Source organism: Triticum aestivum, chromosome 6A (genome assembly GCF_018294505.1).
Source record: "Triticum aestivum cultivar Chinese Spring chromosome 6A, IWGSC CS RefSeq v2.1, whole genome shotgun sequence".
Taxonomy (NCBI): Eukaryota; Viridiplantae; Streptophyta; class Magnoliopsida; order Poales; family Poaceae; genus Triticum; species Triticum aestivum.
The window spans coordinates 232420747-232426746 of record NC_057809.1 but is presented as its reverse complement, the minus strand read 5'-3'; positions in this window follow the sequence as shown (position 1 = coordinate 232426746).

Genomic DNA, 6000 nt, shown 5'->3' with positions numbered 1-6000 from the left:
GAAGAGCTTGGGAATTGTTTTCGTCATCCCTTGCATACCATAGTTCATCAGAAAGTTCTACTAACTTGGTGATGGTGACTAGAGAATTTTGTCAATCACTATTTTATCTGGAAGATTAACTTCCACTTGATTCAAGCGATTGTAGTACCCAGACAATCTGAGCACATGCTCACTGCTTGAGCTATTCTCCTCCATCTTTTAGCTATAGAACTTGTTGGAGACTTCATATCTCCCAACTCGGGTATTTGCTTGAAATATTAACTTCAACTCCTGGAACATCTCATATGGTCCATGACGTTCAAAACGTCTTTAAAGTCCCGATTCTAAGCCGTTTAAGCATGGTGCACTAAACTATCAAGTAGTCATAATATTGAGCTAGCCAAATGTTCATAACATCTGCATCTGCTCCTGCAATAGGTTTGTCACCTAGCGGTGCATCAAAGACATAATTCTTCTATGTAGCAATGAGGATAAACCTTAGATCACGGATCCAATCCGCATCATTGCTACTAACATCTTTCAATTTAGTTTTCTCTAGGAACATATCAAAAATAAAACAGGGGAGCTAAACGCGAGCTATTGATCTACAACATAGATATGCTAATACTACTAGGACTAAGTTCATGATAAATTAAAGTTCAATTAATCATATTACTTAAGAACTCCCACATAGACAGACATCCCTCTAATCTTCTCAGTGATCACGTGATCCATATCAACTAAACCATGTCCGATCATCACGTGAGATGGAGTAGTTTCAATGGTGAACATCACTATGTTGATCATATCTACTATATGATTCACGCTCGACCTTTCGGTCTCCGTGTTCCGAGGCCATATCTGTTATATGCTAGGCTCGTCAAGTTTAACCTGAGTATTCCGCGTGTGCAACTGTTTTGCACCCATTGTATTTGAACGTAGAGCCTATCACACCCGATCATCACGTGGTGTCTCAGCACGAAGAACTTTCGCAACGGTGCATACTCAGGGAGAACACTTGTACCTTGATAATTAGTGAGAGATCATCTTATAAAGCTACCGTCGAACTAAGCAAAATAAGATGTATAAAAGATAAACATCACATGCAATCAAAATATGTGACATGATATGGCCATCATCATCTTGTGCCATTGATCTCCATCTCCAAAGCATCGTCATGATCTCCATCGTCACCGGCATGACACCATGATCTCCATCATCTTGATCTATATCAATGTGTCGTCACATGGTCGTCTCGCCAACAATTGCTCTTGCAACTATTGCTATCGCATAGCGATAAAGTAAAGCAATTATTTGGCGCTTGCATCTTATGCAATAGAGAGATAACCATAAGGCTTTTGACAGTTGCCTATAACTTCAACAAAACATGATCATCTCATACAACAACTTATCTCTCATCACGTCTTGACCATATCACATCACAACATTGTAACGCCCTCGATGCGGCTATATCTCCCACGTGTCGAAGCACGGCTTAGAGGCATAACCGCATTGAAAGCAATGTCGCAAGTGAGGTAATCTTCACACAACCCATGTAATACATAAGGGAAAGAGATACATAGTTGGCTTACAATCGCCACTTCACACAATACATGAATAAAGCATTACATCATCCAAATACAATCAAGGTCCGACTATGGAACCAAAATAAAAGAAGAACCCCAAATGCGACAAAGGTCCCCGATCGACCCCAACTGGGCTCCACTACTGACCAACTAGAACGAAACAACACAAAGGACAAGATCTTCATCGAGCTCCTCCTGAGCTTGGTTGCGTCATCTGCACGGACTCATCGGCACCTGCAAGCTGGTTTTGGAAGTATCTGTGAGCCACGGGGACTCAGCAATCTCGCACCCTCGCGATCAAGACTATTTAAGCTTATGGGAAAGGTAAAGGTATGAGGTGGAGCTGCAGCAAGCGACTAGCATGTATGGTGGCTAACATACACAAAAGAGAGCGAGAAGAGAAGGCAAAGCACGATCGATAAACTATGATCAAGAAGTGATCCTAGAACAACCTACGTCAAACATAACTCCAACACCGTGTTCACTTCCCGGACTAAGCCAGAAAGAGACCATCACGGTTACACACGCGGTTGATGCATTTTAAATAAAGTCAACTTCAGGTTTTCTACAACCGGACATTAACAAATTCCCATCTGCCCATAACCGCGGGCACGGCTTTCGAAAGTTCAATCCCTGTAGGGGTGTCCCAACTTAGCCCATGACAAGCTCTCACGGTCAACGAAGGAATAGACCTCCTCCCGAGACATTCCGATCAGACTCGGTATCTCGGTTCTACAGGACACTTCTACAAGTTAAAACAAATCCAGCAACACCACTCAGATGTGCCAACAAATCCCGATAGGAGCTGCACATATCTCGTTCTCAGGGCACACCGGATGAGCAAGACGTCGGGTAGGCCAGCCCAGAGTTGCCCCTGGTAGCCCCGGACATCGCTCGGTTGGACCAACACTCAGAGGAGCACTGGCCCCCCCGGGGGGGGGGGGGGGGGGTAAAATAATGATGACCCTCAGGAGTGCGACTCCCAAGGGAAAAGAAAAGGCTAGGTGGCAAATGGTAAAACCAATGTTGGGCATTGCTGGAAGAGTTTTATTCAAGGCGAACTGTCAAGGGGTTCCCATTATTACCCAACCGCGTAAGGGACGCAAAATCCGGGAACATAACACCGATATGACGGAAACTAGGGCGGCAAGAGTGGAACAAAACACCAGGCATAAGGCCGAGCCTTCCACCCTTTACCAAGTATATAGATGCATTAATTAAATAATATATATAGTGATATCCCAACAAGTAAACATGTTCCAACAAGGAACAACAACTCCATGTTCCAACAAGGAACATACTTCAACTTCACCTGCAACTAACAACGCTATAAGAGGGGCTGAGCAACGCGGTAACATAGCCAATCAACGGTTTCCTAGGACAAGGTGGGTTAGGGGCTTGGTTCAACAATATAGGAGGCATGGTAAGCAAGTGGTAGGTATCGTAGCATAGGCAAAGCAAAAGAGCGAGCAACTAGCAAGAAAAGATAGAAGTGATTTCGAGGGTATGATCATCTTGCCTGAGATCCCGCAAGGAAGAAGAACGAGTCCATGAAGAAGACAAATGGACGTAGTCAAACAAATCCTCACAACTCCGGAAAGAAACCGAAGCTAGCACGAGAAGCAACCCGGAAAGGAGAAAACAACAAAGTAAACAACCATCACATAAGCATGGCATGATGCACAACCAGGTATGATGCATGTCCGGTTTAAATGAGGCATGTCATGGCAAAATGCACAAACAATCCTACAAATTAAATGGAGCTCAATATGCAACGAGTTGCATATTGACGAAACACCACATGAATTATTTAGTTCTCTCTCGTTTAGGTACTCAACAATATTAAATATTGTTAGCATGCCAAGAGGTGAAGCATAAAGAAACTATCTATCTAGGCAATTTTAAATGAGGCCGGAACAACAAAACGACAAGTCCGGAAAATCCCCATATGCATTTAGCAATTTAATGCAAACAACAATTTTAAACATTTTAGTTGTTGTTATCATGATGCGGGTGACATGAGCAAGTTTTATGCAAATTTAAGAAAAGTTGACAAGGGCATATTAAGAAGCATTTGTCAACGTGGCGGAAATGAAAAGGGGAGCCACGACAACGATAATGAAACGGTGCCACGGCAACATTCCGGTTCCGGTAACTCGATTGAGATCCCGATGCAAAGAAAGTGCGACGGGAGCGTGACATGCGATAGAAGGTGGGGTGCTCCCGGTTACCGGGTTCCCACATGACGGTGACAAGGTAAAAGAGGGCAACGTGCACCGACAAATCGAGCACGGTGCAAGCACGAGCATCTCATACATCACACATGCATTCGTTCACGGCGGTCGTCTCGGGGTTATACCTTCGAAGCGTGCGTTATCGGAGCGGTTCGGGTCAAGTGGTGTAGAGGAAGTAGACGTTCTCGGGACGTCGAGGGAAGTAGTGGTTCACGCGACGGTAGTCGAAGTAGTCATCCTATCGTTCATCTGTGATCATCGGAGCGGTAGTGGTACATGTTTCGGAGAGGAACTTGACGAATCCGAGTAACTCGAGGTCGATGGTAGTCGTTCACGTTCATAGTTGCATGAGTTTTCGTAGATGTTCGAGTCATCGGTAGCGGTTTTCGGTGAATCCCGAAACGGTCTTGGCGTCTTCATGCGTAGGGGTACTCGGCGTCGTGGTACTTGGGTTTTCGTTCTTGCAACGGTAGTCGAACTTGACGAAAAACGGGTCTCCTCGAGGACTTGATGCATCCAAGTTCTTCTGGTTTGTAGATGTACTCGGCGTTCTGAGTCTGGGTCTTGCCGGTCTTGATGGTCCGAAACGGACAAAACACAAAGGAACCCGGGTGGAAGCATCAAGGAAGCGATGGTAGTGGTCAGCGGCAGGAAGCAGCAGTGGGTCCTGGTGGCCGGCATCACCGGATCTCGCGGATAGGAGGCTGGCGACGCAGCAGCCCCTGTCGTTCAACGCAGGGTGAAGCAGAGGGCGTCGCACGGCGATGCGGGCAGGGACTGGATGCGGGGCAGAGCTGGACTTGGGGCTCCGGCGGGAGGAACTTGCGGCGCAGGGGGCAGCGAGCTCGAGCAGATCCGGGCGAGGGTGGCTTGCAGCCCGGACGGGAGGTGAGTGGCGGCGGTAGCTTCAAGCTCGGCTAGCCGTGGCCATGGAGGACGGCGGCGCTGAGGCGGGGCGATGACAAGGTGGCCTGGACGAGGCCAAAAGCCGAGGAGGGAGCGGTCGACGGAGCCTGGACCAGGAGTCGAGGCGGCGGAGCTCCTGCTTGGCGACAGGCGAGAGGAGGGACCAGCGGGATCGGGCGCGGGGCTCTGTGCGGGTGTGGAGTCGCCGGAGTTGGCCTCTAGTGGCGGCGCGAGAGCGCTCCGGGCGACGCAAGGAGAAGTACAGGCGCGAGGTAGGAGAGGAGGGCGCTCGATGAGGAGAGGGCGAGGGGATCGAGCGGGTTCTGGCCTCTAGCGGCGCAAGGGAGACGAGGGAGACGAGGGAGAGGGAGAGAGCGATGCGAGAGGGGGTTAGGGTAAGCAGCGGGGCTGATTGGGCCTGGCCTTGGGCCGGCGCGTGAGGGAGGGAGGCCCAGGAGGGCAGTGGTGCAGGCCTGGCCAGGGGTGCAGGCCGCCTCTCTCCCTAAATATCTCTCTTTTCCCATTTAAAAAGAAAACAGAAAAGAGAAGGAAAAGAAAGAGAAGGTTGGGATGGAAACTGGGCATGGGGATAATTTTACTGGACTCGCAAAAATGATCTTGATCCAAGAAAAGTATAAATGGGCATGTACCAAGTTTGGATTGGAACTCATTTGAATTAAATTCAAATGAGTTTGAATAAGAAGTGGGTGTTAGAAAGGTCCCGAAATGTTGAGATTTTTGGAAGACCTCCGGAAAAAGATAAAGAATTTATGGACGAAGTTTGAGGAGCAAACTCGAAGCGGAAAAGACATGTGATTATTGCAAGTGTGTTATAGGTGATCCCAAACTAATGGAATATTTCGTTATAGCTCCCTATAATATTGGGAGGATATGTTATAAAGAGAAATCACCACGTGAATTCCCTCGGTTTAAATGGATCAAAGATCCATGCCATTTATTTAGCTGAGTTAAGAAAATAAATGACATGATGGCATGATGACATGATGCAATGCACATGATGCAAAGATGAAATGCAACGGGCCAAACAAATCACACGACGAAACCTGGAAACCCTGGAAGGCATCTGAAGCTCCGGTCTTGGGGCGTTACAAACATGCCCTGCAAAAACAAGTTAGATGTCCTCTACTTTGTAGTTGCAAGTTTTACGTGGCTGCTACGGGCTGAGCAAGAACCGTTCTTACCTACGCATCAAAACCATAATGATAGTTTGTCAAGTTGGTGCTGTTTTAACCTTCGCAAGGACCGGGCGTAGCCACACTTGGTTCAACTAAAGT